The following is a 15,208-nucleotide window of genomic DNA, read 5'->3' on the forward strand; positions in this document are numbered from 1 at the left end:
TTTCACAAGTGTGAATTTGCACAAATGTGAATGGGTGCAAATTCAGGAAATTTGAAAGCAACCAATTCTGTCAATGAGCAGATGATGGAACGAAAGGCACCCGACCATCTACAAAATGCAGGCAGAATGGATTTTACAAAATCTGTACATCCCAAGGGCTGAGTACACCCCCACCCCACAACTTGTTCCCTTTCATGCCATGCATCCCAAGCAGAACTCTGTAGTGTTCTGAAAAAAATAAATTTTTCACATACAAATTATAACTGAACTATACACTAGAAATGAAAATAAGATCCTCATCCAACTCAATATCAGCAAAAGTAAAAATAAATCAGCTGGCTGGTATCACCCGCAGAATCAAACTCAGGGCAAATACATTTGCCCAACCATAAAAACAGCCATCTTGTTTAAAAATGTTAATTGTGTGAACCCAAATAATGCATGTGCAATCTTACTGGTAGAAATCTTTCATGAGAAAAGCAATGCAAAACAACTCCAGTGAAGTCAATAGCAATAACAATTCAAATATAGGAGGTTAGACTCAGAAGAGTTGTAAAGGTCTTGAACCACATTATCTTAATGGATGGATTTCTTTTTCTTCTCAGGATTAATCTGTATTTTACTTTAAGTTCATTTATTTAGAGAATAGATTGTTCTGCTAAGAAATAACAAATTGGACTGAAGAACAATAAGAAGATTGGTTTACAATAGGATTCTGCTCTAGATTGTGTTCTTTTAAACATACATTAATGACCTTTCCCTAACTTATTTCTGTAGAGCCAGCCTGACAAATCACTTGCAGACTATTTGTATTTAAAATCCATGGAACCTTTATTGAAAGTCTGAAGGAAAGAAGAAACTTAATTCTTTGTGTTTCCTATTCCTTCACAAGCAGTAGATAGCCCCATCACTACAATGACTGGGAAGATACTATCCAAGTGAATGGGATACGAGCCAAAGCCTTCAGCACATTTAGGAAAACACAAACATGTTTTTCAGGAGTATGATATGGTCTCACTTTTGTAAATTTGCCAGCAAAATTAGGTAAGATTAGAGTCTCTTGTATTTTGAAGTGATAACTGAAAATCCTTGATTTGCATTATTGCAACTGAAAATGGCCTAGTAACTGATAGAATAAAAAATTAGAGTGTGGAATTAGATAGCTGGTGGGATACTTATTTGTTTATTTATTTATTACATTTCTATACTGTAGGGATGCTGGAGAAATTCGAGATGGACTAAAATGAGCTCGGATTTCTAAGAATCTGACCTGCGGAATCTGCTGCAGAGTGACCTCCTAAGGCCGTGCAGAATCCGTGGACTTTTGGATGATTTTTTTTTACTTTCCTGAAATTTACGCATATAAATCCGTAGAAAAATATGTAAATTTCTGCTGAGGAAAAGTTGAATGGAATGGGGGACGATACACTAAATGTTACGTACTGAGATAAATTATGTAAATACTTACATAGTTATGTAAATATTTACGTGACTATTTCCATATTTTTCCGCATGACAACAAAAAATATTAGCATCTGTCTGTGGGTGGATGATGGAACGAAAGGTGCCTGATAATCTGCGAAACCCAGACAGAGCGGATTTTACACAGTCCATACATCCCTACTATACTGCCCAATAGCCAAAGCTCTCTGGGAGGTTCACAACAATTACTTAGTGTGCAAATAGAGCAGCAAGAATAATTTCTGCACTTCCTGTATATGTCTGGTAAAATCCTAAACTTTGAAAAAGAGAGAAAAAATCCAGACGACCCTGGTTCATTCATTCCTCCCATTTCATCCAAAAGTGATCAGCACTGTCAGAGCTGATAGTATTAGCCATCTTGGCAGGTAGTTATGTAGAGCTCATTTCTTTGCGGGAATACCTCTGAATAAGGTTTCATAAGTTCTTTGGATTTGGAGATAATGGGCAGTATCCAACGCTGCCCTTGAACTAGCAGGAAGGACTGCTGGCACAATGGGAAACTAGTGCCTGATGATAGTACGACTGGGAACTAACTCAAACTAGAGCTTCCAAAACAGGACAAGGGAATCCCACTGACTTGTCCCATTCCAGAAGCACTAGTTTCAGCTAGTTTCTGAGGTTGTGCAATGAAGCGCTAGCTTCCTGTTGTGCTAGCAGTTGTTCTTGCTAATGCAACATGATTGGGGCTGTTGGACTGCCAGCACTGGATACTGCCTAGTGAAATCTCAGTTTGCAAAGAATCATGTAGGACAGAACAATGTGCTATACCAGCAAACAGCTGTTTTCCATGCCTGTGTCCACCAGTTCATGTAAATGTGGGAGAAGGGGGGTAATTTGAAAGGGAAAACCACAGGGGGAGGGGTAGTGGGCAAGTGCTTAATTCTTTCTGCCTCTGCCAGTTCTCCCTGGCAAATGTAAGGCCCTAGCTTGTTTTCCCTGAAATACAGTGCAAAGGCTATGTGTAAGAATCCTTCCATGATTCAACCATAAAAAACTGGCAGAGATGTTCTTCTTGACATTATGAACAATGACAGATTTGGTGCCATGAACAGTTCAGGTTATTTCCATTCATTTTTAAAATGGCTATCAAAGTGAATTCCTCAAAAGGAAAATTCATTTCTCATAAAATGTATGGCAGAGTAAGAAGTTCATTCTGGTGTCAGAGAGGCAATGGAAAAAAAAAAAAATTATCTAGATTAGGGCTGTGCAACACTTCAGTCCAAAGCCCGAATAACAAGGCGAAATGGGCTGATTCGGAGGTACCTAGGAAGCAGATCAGCACAGCGCTGAGGCACCCCGAACCGAAGCAGGTCACCTAGGCACCTCAGTCCACCTTGTATATTCGGAGCTCTTCTTATCCCTTCTGAGAACCCCAGACAGGTTGTCTCCAAAATGTATCCACTTCTGAAAGACCACGCGGAGGGGGAGGGAGGGAAGGGGAGAGAACGCGGAGGTGCCAAATGTATCAGTTTGAAAGAGATCCTGCCACTGGGATGGGCAGAAGATCAGCAGAGAGGGGGGAAGGGCAGCAGAGGAGGAGGAGGAAGAAGAGGGAGCTTTGCTGTCACCCTCCATTTGCTCTTTGTGAGAGAGGTGGTGTTACTGGAGAGGAAAGGACTAGAAGCTAGAGCAGTGGTCTCCAAAGTGGGGTGCACGCACCGCAGGGGGAGCACAAGATGATCCACTGGGGTGCGCGAGCTGCCTGATAATTGAGCAGCCTCCCACTGCCCTGTCGAGCTGCCATTGTGTGCAATGGTGGTGGTGGTGGTGGCAGCAGCAGGATGGGATGGGAGCTGAAAGGGAAGATCCCTGACACTTCTCTCTCTGCCTCTGATGCAGCCACTGGGAGCAACTGCACCAGTCTCTGCAGGCATGACTAGGGATGGGGGAGAATTTCTCCCCAAAACTTCGGGGGGCTGAGTGCCAACGTATTCGGCCCCCCGAAGTAGTTTCAGGAAGAAATTCTCCGCACCCCCCGCACCCCGCACCCCCCCCCCCCGGGATGGGACTTACCTTTCCCGAATGTCGGTCCCGGTGGCGGGTCGCAGCGGCGGTTCGGCAGGGCTTCGACAGGGGCGGGGGCGGCAGCCGGTCTTTCGACCGGCTGCCACTGCCGCCATTCCAATAAAAGAAAAAAAAACGCCCCCGTGATAGGCTACGTGACGATTAACGTAGCCTATCACGGCTAGATTTGCAAAGTCAGCTGTGATAGGCTACATAAATTGTCACGTAGCCTATCACAGGTGACTTAAAAAAAAAAAAGCGCGTATGGCTAATGGCGGCCCCTATAGGGAGCCGCCATTTGCGTTCCTTATTTGGTCGCTGTAGTCTACGTAAAGATTTATGTAGACTACAGCGACCAAATAAGGAATGCGAATGGCAGCTCCCTATGGGGGCCGCCATTTGCGTACGCGCTTTTTTTTTTTTTTAAGTCACCCGTGATAGGCTACGTGACGATTAACGTAGCCTATCACGGCTGACTTTGCAGATCTAGCCATGATAGGCTACGTAAATCGTCACGTAGCCTATCACGGGGGCGTGTGTTTTTTTTAACTTTTTATTTCGCGGCCGGGCGAGGCGAGGCGCCTCCTCCCTGGCCTGAATTTCGGCCGGGCGAGGCAGGAAGCCTCCCCTCCAGCCTGAATTTCGGCCGGGCGAGGAGGGAACCCTCCCCCCCCGGCCTGAACTTCAGGGGGAGCAGCGAAGCGCCTCTCCCCCACCGCGAAGCAAGCTGCGAGACCAGGTAAGTGACTTTCGTGCACCCCTAGGCATGACAGAGGAAGCCTTAATCCTTCCCACTCTCCTTTGGCAGAACGAAGCTGAGAAGAAAGCGCGTGCTGTGACAGCTATGTTAATGTCTCCCCACCCCACTCTTCTGTAATAGGTTTACCGATCATTCTTGTTTTTTGTTCACTTAAAAATCCAGAAAATTTCACTGTAGTTGCTTATTTCCCCCCCACACACACACACACACACCCACACACACCTTTTCAATTCTCTCTGAACCATTAGTTTGCCCCTACTTTGATTCTGGAGAGAGAGAGAGAGAGAGAGAGAACTTTCCTTTCCCTGTTCTTGTCTCCCCTCCACCTCCCCTTCTCAATTCCTGTATTCCTTCCCTTCCCATTTTGACCCCTCCCCCACAAAAATTTAAAAACCCTTTCACTTCTGTTGGGATTATAGTTAGTCTCCCCCCACCCTTTGGTTGTAGTTTAGTGCTTGCTCTTCTTTTGCTCGTGTGTGTATGTGTGTGTGTGTGTGTGTGGGCACTTGTGCTGTGTGGGCAAGCAAACAGTGTGTGTCAAAGGAGAACACACAATCCACATTTCCAAAAACAGTGGGCAAAGGACTACACAAATTAACAGTTATTATTTATATAATATAATACTACACTGAATGTTGCAAAGCAAGCAAGCCCAATATGAGGCACCTTGGGGGTCTTGGCAGGGGCAGAGGTGGGCGAGGTGCTGCTGTGCCCTCCTGGCAGGGTTGCTGTGTTGCTTCCTGCCTCTGTCAGTCCAGCAGACAACTGTCGTTGCTCTTCGTTCAAGTCAATGTACCCACCTGGCAGGGTTGCTGTCTTTTTTTGCTTCCTGCTTACCAGCCGGTGTTTTCTCAGCCAGTTCAGCCAAAGAGACTCTGAGGTTATTGGCTGTGAATAGGAAAGTAGTACTATTTGCACTTCAAAGAAACCTACAGCAGAGTTTAGGGATAGTGACCTCACTGTTTCCACACCTAACTTGATTATCATTTTATGAACTTTGGTTTGAGTTTCTGAGAACAGCACATTTCACCTGCACCTAGCACAAAAACTAGTGGGCCAAACTGTCTGAACTTTGGCAGGTGGGATGTCCTCCAGGGGGGCTGAGGGCGGGGGGCAGATTCAAGCACTTCTGTGGAAACAGTGAAAAATTATAGCTCTTTGCTTTGAGAGTTTTTGTGGAAAAAAACCTAATTTCATCTGCACATAGCACAGAAACCACTGTCCCCAACTGTCTGAAATTTGGCAAGTGGAGTCCACTCCAGGGGGGCTGAGAGTTCTTCCTATTTCATGTATGTATCATAAAACTGAAAAACGTATGGCTGTTTCTGTTTTCCCATGCAAGTCAATGGGGAAACGCCCCAAATGAGTGGTCCAGACTTCCGAATCTTGCTTCAGATCTGGATCCGACTTGAAGCGGAGGGGGTCCGAAGTGGAGCAGGGCTGCTTGGGGAGATCTGAAGCAGTATCCGAAGCGGAGCTGGGGTTCCATGCACAGCCCTAATCTAGACACACATTTATTAAAATCCTGAAATATATTTATTTAACAATATACATTTATTCATGTGCAGACTGCAATGCAGAAAGACAGAAAATGTTTTGAATATGTAGCAGAGTTTCTGAACCCATTGCAAGTACCAGTGTTAGCTATAGATCAGCCATTGAGCACTATTGCAAAACACTTTCAGTTAGGGATGTGCGAGCATACCCCAGCTTGGGTTCTCCGGGTGCCCACCAAGCCGCTGTTCTCACTCACCCCCAACTCACACCTACTTGTGCCCGCTCATGCCCTCCCAGATTCACCACGATCCCGTCTGGTGAGTGCCCATTTTCCCGCCTTTGTTTTCTGCGCAAAAAAGGCAGTTTTGAAGATGTGCATGTTTAAATATGTGTAGTTCGGAGGCCAGAAAAGCTTAGTAGAGGCATAATGTCTCTAATATTGCACATGTTAAGCTATTCTAGCCCCCAAACTGCACATATTTAAATATGCACATTTTCAAAATTGCCTTTTTTGCACAGAAAACCAAGGCAGGAAAATGGTGGGCGCTCACCAGATGGGATCGCAGCGAGTCCGGGAGGGTGCGAGCAGGCACAAGCAGGGGGCAAGCGAGGACAGCGGCTCAGTGGACACAGTCCGGGGTTTGCGGGGGGGCGACAGACTCCCTGACCCAGTCGGGCACCAGTGACATCCCTACATTCAGAAGACATAGCCTGAGACCACGGTGAGAACAGATTTGTGGTTGTGCTTGAGGCCTTTGCCTAAAAATAGAAAACAAGTATGACTCAGACATGGCTTGAAGAACAGAAGCCCTCACATAAGCCGAAGTTACATCACCTAGGCTTGGGAAATTAAAATGTGGAGTTTGAACAGTTGTTACTCAGAGTGTACACCATGTGTACACTATGTACACCTCAGTCTGCAACAAACCTCTAGAGTTAGAGAAGTGATGCAAAGTAAAAGCTCAGCAACGTGTTCAGTTTCAGCCTGGGAGCGTTTCAAGAACCACTGTTGCTTTTGTTTGTTAGATCTATGAGACAGAAACTTCATATCTCTCCAAAAAGGCCTTTCCAAGGTGTTTCCCTGTTTTTTTCAGTCTTGACCATAAAATTTATGCTCACTGGCCTATAGTTCACTTATATTATATGTTTATATTGCCAAAAACAAATCCCTCTGTTGCTGGACAATTTGACCATGGCATTTTTGTTGTGCATAAATCACAACACCTGTTTAACACTATCATCACTGATGGCTCTTGTAAAATAATGCTTTTCTAAAGAGTGAAAGAGGAGCTGTGTATATTGCAAATAATCCAGCTGCTTTGTGTCAGTGGATGATTGGTGGGCCAGAAATTGCAAGGCTGTGAGTGTGAAGAATTTGAAGGCACTGTGGGGAAGTGTGCTAATAATGAAGGAATTAGTGCACATCATGAGCAAACAGTGTTGCAAATGATGCGTGGAACCTTTTTGCAACCATAGAGGAGATGAAGGATTCACACATTGACAAAAATTATGATCCCCTTGTCCTTGACACAAGAGGTATTGCTGCAGAGTCTGTTGTTGCCACCTTGTCAAAGACTGAAGACTTGGCAGGTGGGTGGAAGTACAACATTTTCATCAGAGAAAGGCTGGAAGAATTCACAGTCCCGTTACATTATCTCATTAAGAGAAATAAACTGCTGCTATTCAGCTGCTTTTTATCAAGCAATATTTGGGTTACAGGAAAACAGTTTAAATGGTAACTACATTTTATTCAGCAGTTTCTATGACCTGGTTCACATGACACAACAGCCCACCATGACCTAATTTACCCGTGGGGCTGTCACATCATACCAGGTACCCAGCTTGCCATGGGTTATTTAAGGGTTGTCTAACTCTCAAACAACCCCTTCCACCTGGGTTTGCACCACACAATTAAGCCACGGCAAGCCAGGTGTCCATGGCTGCTATGCAAAAATGGTGCCGGCGGGTGCTCAGAATGACACAACAGCTCCTGTGGGTTAATTAAGCCATGGTGGACTGTCATGTCATGCAAAACAGGTCCATGTGTTAGAATTTGATGAGCTTCGGATAGCTTTTGGTGTGTTCACTAACCTACGATACATAGGAACCCATGCAATTGCCAACACTCTTTTTAGGCAATCTGAAAAACTCAAAGGCACTTCTGGTAGATGCACCAACATCAATCCTGATAGACAGTTTTGTCAAATTGGAGTGATAAGGATATACTGTTTTGGTTTTGACCATTGTGGCAAAGCTAACAATGTCAACAATGCAAGGAAGTAGCTGTTTGTTTAATAATAAGAGAAAGGGCATCAATGATTCCATCTACCCAAGCGGCACAGTTTCAGCATTCAGCAGCAAATCATGCTGGACATATCTAGGGGCAAATACTAGTCACATGTCCAAGTAAGTGGGACTAGTGCAAGACACGGTGGCAGCTGGCAATCTTTATGGACAACTCTCCCAGAAGCAATGGTGTCCGTGTCAAGCCCCTAGATTGTGATTGCAAGATGACCTCTAACTATGATCAGGACAAAGAAATGTGACTGTATCAAAATATGGATGTGCCAGACATGGACTACTGGGGACTGGATTATGTTGATGCAGTGGTAACTCCCATTACGCCACTTAACGTTATTAAGTGACAACTCTGTTGCAGTGCAACATATTACAATTTAGCCCAGTTTGTCAGTGGTTTTGATGTGATACAATTATAGTAAAGATGGTAGATACTTCAAGGCAATTGTTGGCCCAGCAGCAATGTTTATGCCCATATTGTACATACTTTATGCTAAATTAGCTATTCCATCCATTACATAGAATATTGTTTTGTCTAGGGAGGAATGGAAGAAACAGTAAAAATGAATGAATGAATGAATGAATGAATGAAAGCCCCCAGGTGTGGGTCAATTTGCAGGAGAGAATCAGCAAGCATGGGAAGGGTTAGGCAACCACTCCTACCTTCCAATTATCCTCTGCAATAATGCCACCACCACGTTACACTAGCTTTATAAGGCAAACAAAAGTTGGGACCCTCCTTATTTGCTTCAAAGCATGTACTTTCAGTTCAAGCCCTCACACATTTCAAAAATGGCAATAGGGACACTGTATGTGCATGAGTAGCTGAAGTCTAGCAGCCCAGCCAGCACCACAGCCTGTTAGACAATGGTTGGCCAACACAATCCAGACGCTAACAGAACACATATAGAAAATGAGAACTCTACGTACATGCGCATTGATGGATCTAGATGGCAAGAGCATTGAGGCAAGCAAGTCATATACAAGTGGTTGTATCCAATGAGTTTTTCCCCCCAATATTAGTCTAACATAGGTCCCATTCATTTCAATGGGTCTACACTAAGTAGGACCAACAGTGAATACAATCCATGGCAAGGCAAATACACATATACAATTTGGACATTTTTCAGAGTGGCAAAACAATAATGTTAATATTTTCAAATATCTGTCAGTGCATTTGAGAAGCCATTGGTTTGGTTTGCTGCCACTTGAACAAAAATCAAAACTTTTGCTTTTATTTCTGTGAAACGAATAAAAACTCTCCAGAAAGCCCCAACCTTTCAAGGTCAAATCTACTTGTAATATCTTTGAAAATCTTTCCTTCTTGCAACCCACACACATTGCCTACAAACCTGACATTTTAAAGTTCAACACATTTGCACTATTAACTTCACATTCAGAAATAATACAAGCTCTGTTATATTATGAGCAAAAGAGACTGAACCTTTATCTGTTCCCTTCTTATTTACCTCATTTATTTTATATAAGTATGTTGAAATTTGCTTTGAGAGCTCACTGTATGTGAGAAAGCATTATTTTATTACTTACAGGAACATAAACTCTTACTCATAATTCAACTTTTGCTAGCCTCAGTTGCATCAGGATAATTGAAAGACTAGGTGCTCCATGTTATGGCTCATAAGTCCCTCTTCTGCATACAGCTGTAGGTACTTTATGTTGACTCCACAGGTATTATAAAGCATAAAGCCAGCTGGAAAATCTAGAAAGTTCAGTTGGAATGTGGTATTTTCCTCTGCAGTTCAAAGAACAGTTGTTTTATCTCCCATCTCTAATATCAACCAACTGCCAGTCCATCTGTGCACGAAACCTGCATGAAGAGGGAACACCAAATTTTTTTTAAGGCCTCTCCCATAGTTGTTGTTGTTTATTCGGTCAGTTGCTTCCGACTTGTCGTGACTTTATGGACCAGCCCACGCTGGTCTATTCTCTCCCATAGAGTCCACTACTATTCAAGTCAATTGAGAGGTATTGCTCCATTGACTTAAATAGTGTGGACAAAACCCTCCCCTGCCCAAAAACAGGTTTGGAGGGGAGACCCCCCACCCCCGGTGAGGATTCTGTTGTCCAATGGACCTTCTTCAGCCATTTGGGGCCAAGGAGGTTTCCAAATGGAAATAAATATGGAAGAGAAACCAGAAAGAATAAAAAATCATTTTATTTAGTTACTTTTTGGTTAAGGTAAATTCATAGTTATTAAATACAAATATGACTCTTTTGTATTTTTTTTCCTTTTGGATTACACTAATGCAAATTCCTAGTTTCTAGGGCTCCTGACATCCATACCTGAGTATTCAGAAAACTTGGATGACCACATGTCCCAGGGCTCCTTGCTATCCTGTCCATATTCAGAAGCCTGGGTTCTATATGAGCCAGATAAAACTACTTAGAGAAGTGACATTTGATCTGTGACACAGCCAAGCATCGTGAACTCGAGAATTACATATCTCACGGCTGATAATGTGAAATGTGGTGACAGTACAGAGGGAGACAAGCAGGTAAAGAAGACCCTATTGCCTGGCCCAGCTGGACTCCCCCCATTCCCATCTACTATCAACTGTTCTGTGGGAAGGATTTCAGGAGAAAAAGAGAGGTAGATGAGGAGAGCACCAGACACCTGCTCTTGTTTCAACTGGACTCTCCCTGCCCCCAGGGCCATCTTCCACCAACTGCCCTGTAGGAAGGATATCGTGTGTGTATGTGTTTAATTTGTTAATATTGTTCATTGTGATTTTATTATGTCTGCGTTCTTTGTAAGCTACCTTGGTAGGATTTGTATCTTGAAAGGGAAGGAAAGGTTCTTCCTGTGCAAGCACTGGGTCATTACTGACCCCTAGAGGGACTCCTGCTTACACTGGCGTTTTCATGGCAGACTATAGCAGGGCGGTTTGCCATTGCCTTCTCCAGTCGTGACTACCTTTCCCCCAGCAAGCTGGGTACTCATTTTACCGACCTCAGAAGGATGGAAGGCTGAGTCCACCTGAGCCGGCTACCCGAGACCCGGCTTCTGCTGGGATCGAACTCAGGTCGTGGGGAGAGTTTCAGTTGCAATAATGCCGCCTACCACTCTGCGCCACAAGAATGGTAATAAATAACAATAAATAAATCACAACTTCTATGTATAGAGAGTCAGTCATAATAGCAATACTAATGAGAGCCAATGTGGTGTACTGGTGGACCGGGACTCGGGAGACCTGATCCTAGTCCCCACTTGACCATGAAACTCACTGGGTGACTTTGGGCCAGTCACTGACTCTCAGCCAAACCTACAGGATTGTTGTGATGATAAAATGGAGAGGAGGAGGATTATGTGCACCACCTTGGGCTCCTTGCAAAAAAGAAAAAAAGGCAGGGTATAAATGTAATAGTGATGTTGATGATGATGATGATGATGATAATGTTGTTGTTGTTCAGCTGTTAAGTCGTGTCCGACTATTCGCGACCCCATAGACCATAGCATGCCAGGCCTAATAATAGGTCCTAATTACAGGCTTCTCTTCTTATCATGTAATGCAAACTCCTAGTGGAAATGCAAAAGTTTCTGAGTGAAGTCCTTCCTAGCCCAAGCCCTTTTCACTGATTCTACGGGCAACTTGAATGAGACAAAAGAGAGAGTACATAACTTCTCCTACATCTGTAATGCAATCAGAGTAGCATATACCTCCTCTACACATCCTGATTGATGGTGATGAGAATCAGCGATAAATCCTCCACTTACTGGGAAGGGAGTATATTGAACTTTACTCTCCTCCTTTTCTATTGATCTCCTTGGCCCCAAGATTCATACCAACATTTTGTATTATTTTAGCTATACTTGGGGAGACTCAGACTATTTGTACCTTGACAGCGAGATACTTGACAACATTTGAGAAACCCTGTCCTAGATGAAGCAAGAACATAAATAACAGAAGCAAAAATGGTAACCGTGGGCTTAGCCACCAACAAATCAGTTTCCCAGTGACAGTCAACCTTCAAGCAATTATTTTTCATCATAACGAGACTAAAAAATGATGTGGGAATTCAGGGAATTTTGAGACACACATATTAACTACTTAAAGGAAAGGAAGTGGTCCAGTTGAAGTAATTAGTTACCATCTTGGGACCCTTAAACCAACAAACTCGAAGTGATTAGATGAAATCTCCTGTTTAGTATATATCGAAAATGAACTGCTGAAGGGTGATGTATTGTAAGCTATTAATGAACCTAGGCAGGTACTGGAAAAAGTGACTCATAGATAAAAATATGTTAAGAACAAAATCTTTAGATGTTTAAATACATCACCTTCTCTTAGTGATAAAATATGTTCAGATCAATATCCCTAGATGTCAGCATATAATAAATGCTAGAAAGAACTATTGCATTGGTTGAAAAAAAACACCACCCACACATGCACAAATCAAACCCATTTAAGGTCTTTCGGTGACAAGGTTCTCAATGTGTGGTTAGTAGATCCAATAAGCCTTTGATATAGTCTAACTTCCCTTGAAATTGTTCACTGCCTCTTCTCACAGGAGAGATGTATTTTCAAATGCCATTCCCAGGATCCATGCAGCCACAGCAGGCCTGGCAAGTACACTCTACAACCAGCAGGCCATGGAATTGAATCTTGGGTTCATGAAACACGTATCACACACACCCATGTGTACAGAATGCTTAGTGTGAACTGATGTTCACACTAAGCCTATGTGTATCCATTTATATTTGCCCATGCTGCCTTCTCATTTTTTAACATTTTGTTTTGCTATAATTCAGGGGTGGACAGAAAGTAGATATCCAGATGTTTTGTATTTCAACTCCCAGTGTTCCGTGACCATAGGCCATACTGACCAATGGAGCCTCTGGGACTTGAAGTCCAAAACATCTTCTGTCCACCCAAGTAGGGCCTACTTGGATACAAATGCATGCCTGTAACCCTTAGTGCAGTCTAAACATTCCATGTGTGAGTGGAAGCCCACTGAAATGTCAGGCTAAACTGGGCTAGGCCATGCACAGCAGCTGGTACCCATGGACCCCTTCACCAAAGGTGGCCACTTACGCATCACCAAAAGTGAGGAAGTGCATCACCAAAGGATTTTCATAAAACCTGCATACGCTAATTTATATGTATCAATGCCAATTTATAAATAATTACTGAAATTTAAATAGAAATAATGCATCTCATCATAGTGAGGAAGACTGTGACCTGTGTGTCTGCTCTGTCTGCTGTCCAGGTGTTATTAATGGGTAACTTCAAAGACCTTTCTCTCCCTTATTACAGTTCCTTATCTTTAAACCAGACTTGGACAGGACAGGCCTTCAAATAGAGGACCGTCCTCTGCATTACGGTCATTTCAGCACCAGGTAAACCTTTTTATTCTCCCAGGCATTTTAAGGACTGTTTTTTTAATGCTTTTAGATCACTGCACTTTTATTGCTGCTGGTTTTACTTTGGTTTTATGTGCTGGAGTGTTGGATGGTCAGATGTCCTCTTTTCTTTCGGACTTCCCAGTATTTTAAGTGCTGTCCAGAAAAGTGTTTGGATTCAAAACACCCGGTACCAGAAAAAAGATGGCTTACCTCTTTAAAGCATAATTTGCAGCTGAAGGCAAGGCACTACCCAGGGCTGCCGCAAGCTGTCCTGTCACCTGAAGGGGGAGAGCACATGAACTCCTCTGCCATGGCTCCCGCCCTGCCTACATGCAATGACTCCCACCCACACCCCCTCGCTGTGCACTATGCATCCCCCCTGCTGCACCTCCCCACTGTGTCTCCTGTCTCCCACCTGCTTCCCAATTGCCACTGCTGAAGCTGCTGCTCTCTGAAGAGCTGCGTTGACCGTAAAAAGTGGCAGACATGGCTATGCAAAGAGATGGCCAGGCCCAAATGCTTGTCTCTGAAGGGTTGTTCCTCAGTGCCAGGCATGGTCAGATGGTCTCTAGGAATACCCCTTCCCATTATGCCTGGCTCTAGGGAAGGACCCCTCAGAGCCAGGCATTGGGGCCTGGCCAAAGCATGCCAGCTGTTATTATGGCTAACACTCTTCAGAGAGTGCACCCATCCACCCTCTGGACCACACTCAGGGCAAACCAGATAGTGGGGGGATGCTCCAGAGAGCCCCGCTGGTTGCTCTCCCTCTGCAGCATTTGCTACAGCAGGAGGGCAGGGCCACTGAGGTTCTCCGGAGCACCTGCTATTGTGCTGCCAGGCTGGGCAGCAGCTCCAGAGAGTCGTATCTGCTCTGCTCATCTGCTGTCCCAAATGCCACAGTGGGAGAGCAGCTGGTGGAGCTCTCTGGAACACCCACCCAGTGGTGCCCATGGGAGAGACCTCCTGGTGTGGTGAGGGAGCACATAATTTGCCACTCATCCCACTCCAGCACTGAGGTGGGGGCTTCACCCTACTACATGGATGGGCTGGCCCTGGTGCTACAGCTGCAGCAGCTAGGCTGTGTGCCTGATATGAGGCACGACTTGAAATTTAGGGTGCTGTAGGGGTACGGTATGGCAGGAGCCATGCCTAGGGTGCCACTGGGCAAGGCTTCACTCACACAGGGTGAGTAAAATGTGTCCACCACTGACAGCTGTGTAGGTCTACTTGACAGCTTCAAAGAAATGATGCAGCAAAGCCTGATGTATCATTCCTCCAGTCACTCTTCTGTTACCCCAAGGATGAGTGACTCATCCAGAAAATTTGGTTGTGGAATTTAAAAAAAAGGGATAGGGCTGTGCTTGGGATGAAGGGGTAAGAATGAACTTGAAATCTAGAACTGCAGCCACAGTGCCCAGTACTCTTTGCATTTTCTGAATCCATAGCACAATGCAAACCATGATTTAAAAAATTGGACATTGTGCCATATTTTATATGACAATCTGGAAAATACAATACACTCATCAAATAATGATGATGATGATGATGTAATAATAATGAAGAAGAAGAAGAAGAAGAAGAAGAAGAGGAAAGTATATATAGAATACCCATTAAGTAAAGAGGCTTCTGGGACTCACCCCTACACACAGACACATTTAGAAGCATCTTTTATATGTGCAGTTGTAACTGTATGTATAAAAGATGCACATTCCAAGTAAGGGTATTCTAATATAGAAAAAAAATATGTTAGAACCATGGTGATATGTCATGATTAAGAATATAAAATCAGGTCATCTTGAAAG

The sequence above is a fragment of the Heloderma suspectum genome, chromosome 2, assembly GCF_057233095.1.
Source record: "Heloderma suspectum isolate Gila_16-S chromosome 2, 16-S_ref, whole genome shotgun sequence".
NCBI classification, from domain to species: domain Eukaryota; kingdom Metazoa; phylum Chordata; class Lepidosauria; order Squamata; family Helodermatidae; genus Heloderma; species Heloderma suspectum.